Source organism: Marmota monax, unplaced genomic scaffold (genome assembly GCF_021218885.2).
Source record: "Marmota monax isolate L192 unplaced genomic scaffold, Marmota_monax_Labrador192_F-V1.1 WCK01_AAM20220418_F8-fsc00613, whole genome shotgun sequence".
In the NCBI taxonomy this organism is placed as follows: Eukaryota; Metazoa; Chordata; class Mammalia; order Rodentia; family Sciuridae; genus Marmota; species Marmota monax.
The window spans coordinates 100,300-113,676 of record NW_026694236.1 but is presented as its reverse complement, the minus strand read 5'-3'; the positions used below and the strand labels follow the sequence as shown (position 1 = coordinate 113,676).

Below are 13,377 nucleotides of genomic sequence, written 5' to 3'. Positions count from 1 at the left end.
TCACTCATAAGACATATCCGCATGACTTAATCCCCTCCCAGAGGCCCCTCTTGATACTTTTGGGGTCAGGGTTCAGCCTTTTATGTGGGGACAATCAGCATTAAGGCTACAGTGAAGACACAAAGATTTTCACTGGGAGAGGTTGCATTTTGACTTATCTGGGCAGTTGAGGGATGAGTCAGAGTTCAGGAGAGTTTCAGGCCAGAGATATCAATGTGGGGGATCCTGGGAGGTGTTAAAAACCTCTAGCTTCAGAGGATCTCCCAAGAGAAAACACTAATCTTCTCAAATGTGGGGGCCCCTATGTCACCTCAGGCAAGCCACGGCACTGCATGAACCTTTTTCTTGACTGTAAAGATGTGAATTGATGCAGTTTTTCTACAACTTCCTGTCCTGCTCTGAGATTCTTCAGTAGAATGTCGTCAAAACAGATTGGTCCAGACTGACCAAATGGGTGCTGTCCACACATCAGTGCTGATCTCCTCTAGGTGAAGATCTGGGTTACCTGGGTTATCATGGGACTGACACTGTGGGTGCTTCTGGAGTGAGATCTGGTATGTCTTCCAGTAATTCAAGCTGTTCAGCAGGAGGCATTATCTCCAGCAAGTCAGAACCACACAAAAAACTAGTCTAGGGGGACCAGTCACCTCTGCAGCCATTTCCCCAAACCTGTTTGCAATCTGTTCTCCCACCAGCCATTAAGTCAATAGCTATAGAAACAACCAGAACCTTCCTGTCCAGCATTCTCTTCAGCCACAGGGCACTGACATTCCTATTGGAATCATTGAAGAATGCAGACATTACAAGATGACCTTGCTCTGTGGTATCACAGGCTGATGTATTAGAAGTAGGCCATGGAGAATGGGGAGGTAGGTCTTTGCAGATCAGGTGGGCTGTTCTGAGTAATAAAGAATAACACGGCCACTAGAATAGAGTAAAGATGTTTGTGGGATGGACTGCAAACTCCCAGCAGCCACACAGTTAAGGTCAGGAGGGTGCCAAACAGGCTGTGCTGAGAACAACAGAAGCATCTGAACATGCAGCCCTCCATGCAACAGTAGGTGGGGTGAATAGGAGCCAGAATTCTGGGAATGTTGCTGCAATTTGAGGACAGAAATCTGACCCTGGGGTCCCAGCAAATCAGGTCCAGCCACTCATCCCAGAACTAAACTGGAAAGTAATGAAGAAAACAAGGAAGGAACTTTCCTCACCATGGCCATGTCAGGAAAGCAAAGTGAGCTGCTGGTCTCAGTCCTGTCCATGGGATGCTGTCATGAGCTTTCAGGTTAAATAGAGGAGGGATTGAGACAGAGTGAGAGGGCTGAACAAGGATGCAGCCCTGTGCAAACTGATCCAGTCATCATCATCTCCCTGGTGCTCTGAGGAGGGGCTTCTTGTTTATTGGACTGTAGGTCCAGAGGAGGCAATTTGGTTCCAACTGGACACATGCACATGCTTAGTGGTGCCAGCCTTGTAACCAGGTGATCTCTGCTGCAATGTTCTGCTTTTCATGGGAGGTACATGGCAATGACTGGAGACTTTAGGCCACTCCAGGGATGCGGAACAGGATGATGTGAAATCTGACACTGAATGTCCCTGAAAACCTTGGAAAACCCTTATTTATTCTCATTTCATCATCCTATCCCTCTTCAGGACTAGGTAAATCAGGGCTAATATACCTTGTGCTACCAGATTTTAGAAGAACACTCCTTAAAGGAGAACACACGTTTATGCAGAGCTGAGCAGGAGTATGAAGACAAATAAAAAAGGAAGGCAGGGCTAGGTATGTGGATCAAGTGGTAGCATGCTCATGTGGCATGCATGGGGTACTGGGTTCGATCCTCAGCACCACATAAAAATCAAATAAAGATGTGTCCACCAAAAACTAAAAAAATAAATATTAAAAATTCTCTCTCTCTCTCTCTCTCTCTCTCTCTCTCAAAAAAAAAAAAAAAAAAGGAAGGCAGAAATGTCAGGCGTCCTCCTGCTCTGTGCCAATATAATTAGCAGCTTCTAATTCTGTGATTGGGACCTGCACACTCCCTCAGTTGGAATACTGCTTCTGTGTGTTTCTATCTGGGTCATCTTGGTTTAGTGAGTTCTCTGTGTTTAGAAATTTAACATGAAAAAATGGATGGAAAACTGCCATTCCATCAAATCATGCTGAGGACCCAAGGAGGATTATTCTTTGGAGCAACACTCTGAGCACTGTGAGTGTACTTAAGACTTACTGAATGAATCTGTAGCCAAATTCCAGATTCTCCCTACTCTGAAAGATTTCCAGGAGCACATCCGGATTCAGAAGTGTCTCAGTACCCCAGAGGAAGACCACAGCTGCTGGTTCTTCCCCCTCCATAAATTCTCTCATCAGATGACATTAGAGTGATTGACTGTAGTGTGGGCAACTCAGAACCTTTAGATGGAGATGTGAAGCCAAGACACAAGTATGTCACTGATACACAGAAAGAAGCACCAAGTGACATTCAGGATCATGATGGGGAACATGTCAAAGGGCAGTACACAACAAATGGTTGGATGCTTGGTGGGACAGAAAGGATAGGGATGTGGACAGATAATCAGCAGATCATTAATGTACTCAGAAGGCCCCAGAGAATCAGCTACAAGTGTCAGATCTTATCATTGTGTGCAGAAGCCCACAGGTATGTGGGTTCCAGTCTGTCAGAAAAAAAGCTATATGAACAGGAGGACAGTAAAGGAACCCTAGGAATTTAAGGAAAGGCAGGATGTTTAGGAAGAGCTCACTCCAAACTTGCTGTTGTCTCTGGAATGAATACAAAGATGATAGGAGTCTTGTGTGTTCAGAATAGTGTGCTTGAGCCTGGTGTCCTGTCACATGAAGGCTGAGGCAGAAGTTCAAATCCAGCTTCACACATGCAGATTTTGAAGATAAAGCTGGGGTCAGGTGGAGTGCTACTGTCTGATGGAAAAGAAGATCTAAAGAGGCATACTTGTAGCTGTAGACAAAGTGGTCCATAGTCACTTGGGCATAGAAGGGGTCTTATGAATAGTTGGAAGGGAATTAGGGATCTCACTAGGTGGGCTAGGGCACTGCTACTCATATTGGTGGAACCCTTACTTTTCTGTATTTTATTGAAATTGTGCAATAGATCACACATCCAGAAAGAGCACATGCCTTTAGGATCATTAACAGGAAGTTGAAATGAACACTCAGGTGCCACATTAGGTTGCAGGAACTCCTGTAAGGCCTCTGTCCCCTTGCCTGACCACAGCCTCTGCAGTCATCACTTGCTAACTCAGGCAGTGGCTTCCTGTGTTCCTCTGTTTCCACACTGCCCAATGCTGCTCACTAGCATCACATCTGAGTTTTACTTGATTTAGACTTCATATACATTCTTCCATGTCTGAATTTGCTGGATGTGGCTTCATCCTGTCAATCATGGTGGATAGTGTGCCTTCCAGTAGGCATGTCCAGGTGCTTATCTGTCTGCTGCAATTGTTTGCTTAGGTCATCTCCATGCCCAGGGACTCTTCCCCATGCCATAGTACTGTGGTGGAGACCTTGAACATGTGTCCTATGTCATTTCTGCTGAGGACACCAAAAGTGCGTTGCTGGGATCCAGAATCTCCATAACTTCAATTCCATTAGCAAACTGCTCTTCACAGGGCTGGCAGCACCCACATGCTCCATGGACATGGTAGGTTCCCATCACTTCATGTCCTCACCAATGCTTGTCAGGAGCCTCTGGGCTCACTCAGGTCCCTGTATCCATGAAGGCCAGGACCCAAGATGAGGCTCTTCAGCCTCACACAGTGGGGACAGTGTGTCCTGTCTACTCAGCAGACCAGTCCTCAGAATGGCTTAGAAATGCATCCCTGGAACTGCCATCTTGGCTGCTCCTCTTGCTAACTGTATAATCATGGGTGATTTAATTAACCTCCCTATGCCTCCATATCCTGGGGTGTAGAGCATGGATGAGAACATATGCCTCCCTGGGCCATCTTGATGATTAACAAGTGAAGGCTGCAGAACATTTGGAAGGAGGCAACTATGCTCCAGGGGATCCATATCTGTGAGCCAGAACTGAAGCCTTCCTAGGGCACAGTGATGACTAATTTCAACAGATGGCTTAGAAGACAGATATGGGGCTTATTCCACAACAGTGGTAGAGTTCTGTGTGTCTAGGTGTGCCACCTCTCAGGGATGGACAGGCATCAGCCTTTCCAAGCCGAGTCCAGATGAGGCTGTTGGCTGTTTTTAGGGACCTGTGTTCATCTACTGTTCATCATACTGACCAAAATGCCCCACAATAACAATTTACAGAAGGAAAACTTTATTTGGGCTTATGGGTTCACAGGTCTCAGTCCATGTCTGGCCCAACTCTATTCCTCTAGGCCTAAAGAGGAGGCAGAACATCATGCAGCAGGGTATAGTAGAGGACAGCTGTTCAGCTCATGGCAACTGGGAATCAGAGAGAGAGGGAGTAGGTTGGGGGACAAAACATAATCCCCAAGGGCATGTCCCCAGTGACCTATCTCCTCCAGCCATGCCCCACCTGGGTATGGTTACCACCCAGTACAATAGTCTTCAAATCCATCAAATGGATTAATCCACTTATTAGGTTCATGGTTCTTGTATTGTAATCATTTCAGCTTTGAACACTGCTACCTTGTGTATCATGAGCTATTAGGATGACACCTCACTTTTAAACCATAACAGGGCTGCTTATGTTGTAGGAAAATAGTTTCCTATTTAGTTTCTCAACAATATATATATATATATATATATATATATATATATATATATATATATATATATATATATATATTGTTGTTTCTTTGTTTTGTTTTAGTTGTAGTTGGACACAATACCTTTATTTAATTTTTATGTGGTGCTGAGAATTGAACCCAGCACCATGCATGTGCTAGATGATCGCTCTACAACTGAGACACAACCCCCAGCCTGTTACTTATATAATATTAATGTAATAATCCAGGTGAGTAATGATACTTGGCAGAGCAAGAGAAAAATCAGAAACTGTGTTTACATGCTTAGTGTTGCACACATAATAATGGATGATCATGATTTGTCTCATTGGCACTTCCAGGTTCAATAAGTCGGAATTACCATCTCATTGTATAACCACTCCATTACCAAGCATTCTTAATTTTTTTCTCATTAAATCTAATTTTACTCCTTCTTTAAAATGCAGCATGAACCCTCATTATTTAATATCTGAAATTATTGTTAGGATTTCCTGACTGGTCCTCCTGTCTCTGAATTTGCTCTGTAACTGCACACTCATTCTCACCATCCCTCCAGCAGGGTGCTCCTTCTTTTTTTAATATTTATTTTTTTAGTTGTAGTTGGATAAAATACCTTTATTTATTTTCATGTGGTGCTGAGGATCGAACCCAGGGCCTCATATGTGGTAGGGGAGCATTCTACCACTGAGCCACAATCCCAGCCCTAGGGGTGCTCCTTCTTGCTTAACACCACACACTCTCCATGAGTATATCTTCTCACAGCCCATGTACATGGCCTCAGCACCTCTCTGTGCATTGTACATTTTTAAAAATATATTTTTAATATCTTTATTTCATTTATTTATTTTTTTGCGGTGGTGTCACTCTAGGCGAGTGCCCTACTGATGAACCACAACCCCAGCCCTTCATTTGACAGTTTTTACACCATCAATCAAATGATGGGTACTACCATTTTGATTTTTATGAGCATTTCATTTGGTCTTAACTGTTGAAAGGAAAGCCTTCAATTCCATTATACATTATCCCACTGGGCAGAATATATCCATGGTGTACCATCATTTAAATGTTAAAATCATTTGGGAACCAGAAGCAAATATTCAAGGGTTCATAAAACTGAGCATGTGGCCTCCTTGTTCCTGTTCTGCAGCATTGAGTTGGAAGAGGGGGATAATGCAGGTGACATACTACCATTATCTTTGGGAGATTTTTACCCAATTCATATGAGAGCCTGGATTAGAGAGAAGTTTTGAATGCAGAGTGAAAGTGAACAATGGAAGAATAATCCTAGTCTTTTTGTCTCTCTACCCTTTTGTACTGAGAGACGATTTTAAAATTAAATAAGTCTGTTTTTAATTAATATCTGAAGATATTGTTAGGATTTTCTGAGTTGTCCTCCTGTCTCTGAATTTGCTCTGTAACTGCACACTCATTCTTACCATCCCTCCAGCAGGTTGCTCCTTCTTGTTTTAATATTTAGTTTTTTAATTGTAGTTGGACAAAATACCTTTATTTGTTTTTATGTGGTGCTGTTTTAGAGTAGTGTGTCTTAGGGATCATGAATTTGAACTTTTCTCCTATCTTAAAACCCCTTCTGTAGTACTCTACTAAATACCCTTCTCCATCTCTATTCATGGTCATACACTTGGTTCTTCATCATATTAATTATTATTCCCATCCTATGATATTAGTATAAAAGGGTTCTCAAGTTTTTATGTATCATACTTGTTGCTTCTTTTCTTTGTTATTATTATTATTATTATTATTATTATTATTATTATTACATGTGTTGTTCAGAAAAAAAAGTTTTCCTTACCAAGAGCTCAACATTCTGTGTTAAAATTCAGAGGCCAGAACAGCAGATCCAGTTATTTGACACCATCTGTATCACTGCCTGTTCATTTCCTACATCTTTTTTTCTTTCCCAAAGTCAAAATAATCAACTAAAATAAGGAATAAAAAAACAATATTTATGTAGTCAACATGCTCAGTCCCTATGTAGAACTTTGAAGTCCCTGGGAAGCCACTCTCATCAATTTTTATTACATTGTTATTTACCTATTATTAATTGATCAAAGTTGTTGGTGGTCAGGAGATTTGTTGAGTTTAATGAAATCTTCTAGTATTAAAGTCCTATTTACTTAAGCCACTTTAAGTGTCATTTTAAAATGGCATCTTGTGAGGACTGAGTCATCCTGTGTAGAGTTTTCACATTTGGTTTTTGCTTTTCCAATTAAAATATTAAATTACTAAAGAATCTGTTTCTACCATTATGCTTTTAAAATTTGTAGGGTCATTCTTTATAAATAGAGAGCAAAAAAGACAGGTTTTCATATTTTCAGCTTTTACATGGTAATCTACTCAACAAATATTTACTGATGCTTCCTTATGCCTTGCCCTCAGAGAAGAGTACCTGTTGAGTAGTGAGTAAAAGGTAATGTGAGGTTAGCATTTACTAATGATGTTGGCATTAACAATATAAAGAAATGTTACAGAGCCCTTGAGGATCTGTTGCTATTATAAACAAGAAAGTCCACTCCTTGGTGTCCAGAAATCATAAATGGTCATATTTAGAACTCTGAGGAAAGAAGTCCTGTGTTAACAATGGTGTGCTTATAATGAGTGGTACAGTTCACCAAATTTATGAGGGACCAGGATGTGTCTACACTGCCTTAACCAAGAAGAAGGAAGCACTTGGGGAAGGAAACTTGCTTATTTTCTTTCTTCTCATCTTGCAAAGATGCTGAGAGGTCTGTGCTATGTAAGGATGGTTGAAGTCCTCCCCTCATATATGTTGTGTAGCAACCAGAATGTTATTGTGCATACAGGATCATCTAGCTATCTAGCCAGGAAGCTGCTTCTGTCTTGCTATTGGTGCATCCTCTTCATGTGGCAGATGTCTGTGCATGGGACTCATCTACATCACATATTTCCATGTAATTCCACTCAGCATTAAACAGTGTTGCCATCCAAGTTGCAGGCAGGACCATTCTTCTGTAGAAAATGTGGAAAAGTAAAGTTCTCAAACATTTTTGCTTACTTATTTTAGTGGCTGTGATTCACCATATTTCTTATCTTTATTTTGTTTTATTATCCAGTGGTAGAAGACACAGAATAAAGTTCACAATCAGGAAAAAAATCTATATACACAGCCAGTGATCAGCCTTTTCACTCTCTGGAGAAACAAATGAATGGGAACTAAGAGAAAGGGGACCAGACTGATAGGACAAAGAACAAAATTGGAAAAGAGAAGAAGGAGAAAAGATAAAATGAAAGCCAAGAAGGGAATGCAGAAGGGGTTGGAAGACATGTTCAGGAAAGTCTTTACCACCATAAACCAGAGCATCCTTAAATATACAATCATGCACTTAACAACAGGGAAACCTCTGAGAAAAGCATTTTACGTCATTTCATCATTGTGCACACATCTTGGAACTTACATGGTGTATCCTACTGCATGCTGGTCTGTGTGGTACATGCTATTATATATGTGGTTTACCAAAATGTTAGGTGGCACATGACTGTATATTATGGTGAAACTTAAATAAAAAAACACAAGAAGCACAGATTTGAAAACAGTATCATTGAAGATAACAAAAATTCTTTTATTATTTTCAGTCTTATCTTCTGCACTTTTACTTTTTTCAGTATTTTGCTTTAGTTATTTCACCAGCCTTTAACATGATATATATCTTGACAACCATGTAGATAATGCTGGGGAGAAAAGTGGGAGTCCTCTTTGTCTTCATTCTCTACAATAGGAAGAGGCCCATGGAAACAAAGGGCTATTAAAGTAGTGTTTGTTCTTTTTTTGTGTGGAAACAGTGGTTCATTATCTAGATTTAACCCAGAGTTCAAGTTGTGGTAGCTTTTAAAGGTCCACTAAAAACAAGTCCATAAAAAATATGTTTCACATGGAGCTTCAGTTAAGCTGTGTTGATTAATTTAATACTTATTACTTTAGTCTGCAAAGATTGATTAAACGTGATCTCTGCCTATTTCTTGACAGTTATTTTGTGTCCCTAAATTATACTCTAGGATTGCTTAGCAAATCATTTTTTACAAATCATTGCTGTACAATAAAAGTGAGAAATTGTTTAGATGTTTCACTGAAACTCCCCCATAAATGTTCATCTAAGTTGATATATAATATTCAGGTATTCAATGTTAAATATAAAGATTGCTTGATTGTTCCATAAATTAAAGCCCTAAGCATAATAAGATGATGGTTTAAAATTGAAATCATATAGCACAGTCTCATGAATTTTTAAAAAGTAGTTATCCTATGTTATGAATCCCTTCCTTTTAAATTGTTTTTAATTGCAGAATGTGAAAAAGAGTTTTGTTGTTGTTGTTGTTGTTGTTGTTGTTTTCATGGACTTAGGATCCTCAGGTTGATGTCAATAACTCAGAATGTTACAGGTATGTCAGATCTGGAAACTTGAGGAATCAGGACTCAGGTGGAAGGTTACACAACACAGCAGATGTGCTCTGTAAATATTGAAGTCAAATGCATGGAAGAAAGAAATAATATATTCATATTAATATAAAATCTGGCCTGTTCGCAATATTATCTTTAGTTTAAAATAGGATTGATTTCTCCCATGTTTCAGAGCCGTGAGATCTTCATCATTTTTTATTAGACTTTTTCTTATTTATATACTGCTCCTTCTAAATCCATCTTCAGTCAAATCATCATTCTTCATTATATTTTGTGTACAAAAATATTCACGGAACAATATAGCTCTACTGCCCTTTGTTTCAGCTCCTGTGTTAGCCAGGGGGGTTTTCTTTCCATATATAAAATCTGACACCTCAGAAACTGGCACCTGTGCAATGCACAAGGCACAGGCTGCTGTCCATCAATTAAAATTTAAGGAATTTTTGCTAGTGTCATCTTTAAATTAGAGAATAATAAGTGGAAGGCAACATTCTCCAAGGATGTAGCATAGCCACATTTCTAGGGCTCTTCTGAAGGCATAATGAAAACTAATGGCTTGTTAGTTTTGATTCATCAACCAATATTTATCTGATATATAAAAGGGTTCTAGACTTGCTATGATGTAATGGGTAAACAAATTTCTAGTCTTTTGAGATTACCTTAGTTATAAATCATCTTTGTCTGCAATTTGCAACTTCAATGGTCGAGTTACAATTTGTGGCCAGAGTAGACGACTTTGGGAAAAATGCATTTTGTTTTAAAGGAAACATGAACACTTCATGACCCTCTTTTTCTTAAGTGGGTTGCAGAGCATTATATGAAGTTTTTTCAAGATCTAAATCCATAGACTTTTACCTATAATCTATAAGAAAAGCCATCCATATAGTAGAAAAAATTTTAACTATTTATAACTTCAAAAATCTGCTTACTCTTGAAAATCAATTTATATATTCTGGGGCAGGGGCTGAAGTTTCTTTCATTTTACTTTTTCTTTCTTTTTCTTAATTAGGCTAATATTCTTCCAGTACTTAAGAATGGCTGATAAGAAAATTATAGATACTCAAACTTCTCTGGATACCCAGTATCATTGGTTTGTTAAAGTCAGCCCACATATATTTATTTATGACAGTAGTTTTTATAAATTTTGCAAATCATTGTTAAACATTAAGTAGATCATATAAAAATCAGGAATAATTAACACTCAAAATTCATCCTTTCCTAATTACTTTTATCATACTATGATCCCAGTTTCTGAGATGATGTATATCAGCTAAATTTTGGGAATTAATATATGTTGATTAATATATACATTTGGAATTAATATACACACTTCCACAAAATTGACTGCTATAATTTGTGATGAGATAGCATCAAATCTGTGAATAAATTTTGGGAGAACTAATATCTTCATAATATTCAATCTTCTCACCTGTGAGCAGTGGATCTGCCACAAGACTGGGTCTCATTCCAGCAGAAGCAGCATAGCACCTGGCAGGATGGAAGTGAGGACAATAGCAGCCAGTTTAGGGGGTACTGGAAAGGGAGGATTCATAGTTCCATAGGCACCTGGAGAGTGGACATCCAACAGGAAAGTGAATGAGGGGCCAGTTGTCACAGGGCTGCTTGGGTGTGAGGTCACAATGAATGCGGTGGTACTCACATGAATCTGAGAAGGGGCAATGAAGGAAAGCCCAGACAGTTCTCTGATCCTTGTGGCAGCTGAGGGTTGCTGGAGCTGATGAGGACAGGAGTGCTGATCTCCATGGAGTGGCAGTTCTGGGATGCATGAGAGGACTTGTTTGCCATCATGAGGGAAGTGAAGGAGGGCTGCTTTTTGGTGTTGTTCTTGGTGTCAGATTGCTTTGGGGCAGTACTGCTCTGGGCTGCTGCTGAGGTACATGGTTCAGCATCAAGTACTGGCATGGGAGGCTTATCCCATTCTGTCAGCTGCTGAGCAGCCACGTTAAACTCAACATAGGAAATCAGAAATATTCCTATTTTGCCTGCTAACATTCCTTCAGCACAGCTTACATCCACATTTGGATCAAAGTCAGAACATCATCCTTAACAAATGGAAGTTGGTCATTATCTGCTCCTTTCTTGTCTTTCACTTCAAAGTCATAAAGTGCTCTGCACTGAGGTGGAGGCTGAGGCAATGTTTTAATAATCTGCACTAAGTTGGTTGGGAAAAAGCCATGGATCCCATTGATTTACCCTGTGGAGCCAGTTTTTATCAACGTGTTTTCAAAAAATGATGATGTCACATTTGCTGAATTTAAAGTCTCCAGGCTTTTTTCCTTCATATCTATGTAATGGTGTAGGATATGATAACAGGTATACCCCTCACTGGGGTCTCCAGGGTCACATCCGAGGCTGCCATCCATACTGGGAGCTCTCTAGATCTTTTGCACTACAGTTAGCCATAGTGCTGCCCTGAACCTTTAATGCATTTGTGCCATTGGACCCACTACCCCCACCAGCTAGGTTTCCAAGGCCTCTCTGATTGATGCCATCCAGAAGCCTGACCAGCAGGATGTAATCTGGATGTTCATCATGGGAGCCAACAAGAGCCCTCCATTATGAACAACTGAGGGAACCTATGATCCCAGAAAACATCCTTTGCAAAACCTGTGCTGGCAAGGCAAGACTTTTCAGAAAAACCCAGGCATTCTAAACACACAAGACACTCCAAAAGATCCAAGAAGGCAGGTTCATTCATCTTGATGTACTTTACTGAGAAAAGGCTTCAGAAATGTTCATAGTTGTGTGTAGCTTTTTAAATGATTCATGTAACATCCATTTCTGACTTTTCTCTTGCACTTTGGTTCTTCCTCCTTGTTCTTGGTCCCTCAGTGGTGGCTATGGCCAATGCAGATTCCACCCAGCCTTGCTTGCAGCTTTCTATTTCTCTCAAGGATGTGTGGTGGCCCCTGGAGACTCCTGTATGTTTCCTCCCTCTCTGCACAGACACATTACACAGGTGTCACCACCTATAACTTGACCAGCCTTAAATGTTATTTTTTAAATCAACAGAATGCTTGGTGGGTTAGAAACCAATATGTGAGAGATGGAATAGTCCAAATTTCAATCCTGGCTTGAATATTTTGTGATTGTGTGACTTTGGAAAAGTGACCTAACTTCTCTGCTTTCTTCTTTTCTGGTGGTAGTAATAGTCCCTGTCACAGGGAACTACAGGAACTACATACAAAGCTCCAATGCAGTGCATGTCAGGATACACACTCCATTCATGGCAGCACTTTTTACCCTGAGTTTAATAATATATGAAACAATAGCAGTAATGACAGTGACTTGTGGTGATGGGCAGCTGACAGTGCAGAGGTAGCAAAGACCTTCACTCTTTCTGTGAAACAGTTGAAGGACAGACACCAAGGTAGATGGGGCCTGGATGCTTGACAGTGGTGACATATTCACATCTCTCCCTCTTTCCTTGCAGAATATTCCCCAGGACCTGTCCTACAGCTTTGGGCTGGAGCAGTCCCTCTTGTTGCAGACCCTGCAGGAGATGCTGGCTAACATGGTGGAGAAGTTGGCAGGGGGAAGTACAATTTAGAATGGACTATTTTAGTGTGCTCAGCTGCTGGGGGATGGTCACTCTTACAGGTTTTGGAAATCATGTTTGTGGAGATAAGTCAATGACTTCCATTTGTGACTCCCTTGGAGTTGACCTTATATTTTACCCAGCACCCCATCATATATTGAACTTGAAAACAGAAATCCAAGTGCAATGTGTTCTGTGTGGCTGCCTCTTGTGCTCATGAAAACAGCCTTTATTGGGCATCTGTGTGTCTCCCTGCATCTTCAGAGCTCTGTCTGTTCCTGTTTTCACCAGTTGTTTTGTGCATGGCTCTTCGTTATTGACCATTATTTATTGTCAAATACCTTTAACTGTATGGCTATGTTGTAAGCTGTTGTTTGGAGAGTAAAATTTCATGGCACTGTTACATATTTTAGGTAATGAAATCAGGGTGATATGGCTTTAGTGAATTGTAAATTTCCATTTAGCTAATCATTTTCTTTTGAAAATTAAGACTTTTATTTCTGTCTTCAAATGCAGATATTATCCTTCAAAAATCTATATGGTGATTTTAATTTTTTTTTTTCATGTGACAAGCTCTTCCTGACTGGGTAGTACCAATGTGTAACAAGTTCACACAGTTTAAAGTTAAGCAAAA

General features: G+C 40.1%; 1 pseudogene; it reads right to left on the bottom strand.

Annotated features, from left to right (window-relative positions):
- Positions 1-10,554: 10,554 nt before the first annotated feature.
- LOC124108438 (E3 ubiquitin-protein ligase SH3RF1-like) lies at positions 10,555-11,903 on the bottom strand (annotated as a pseudogene).
- Positions 11,904-13,377: the final 1,474 nt, after the last annotated feature.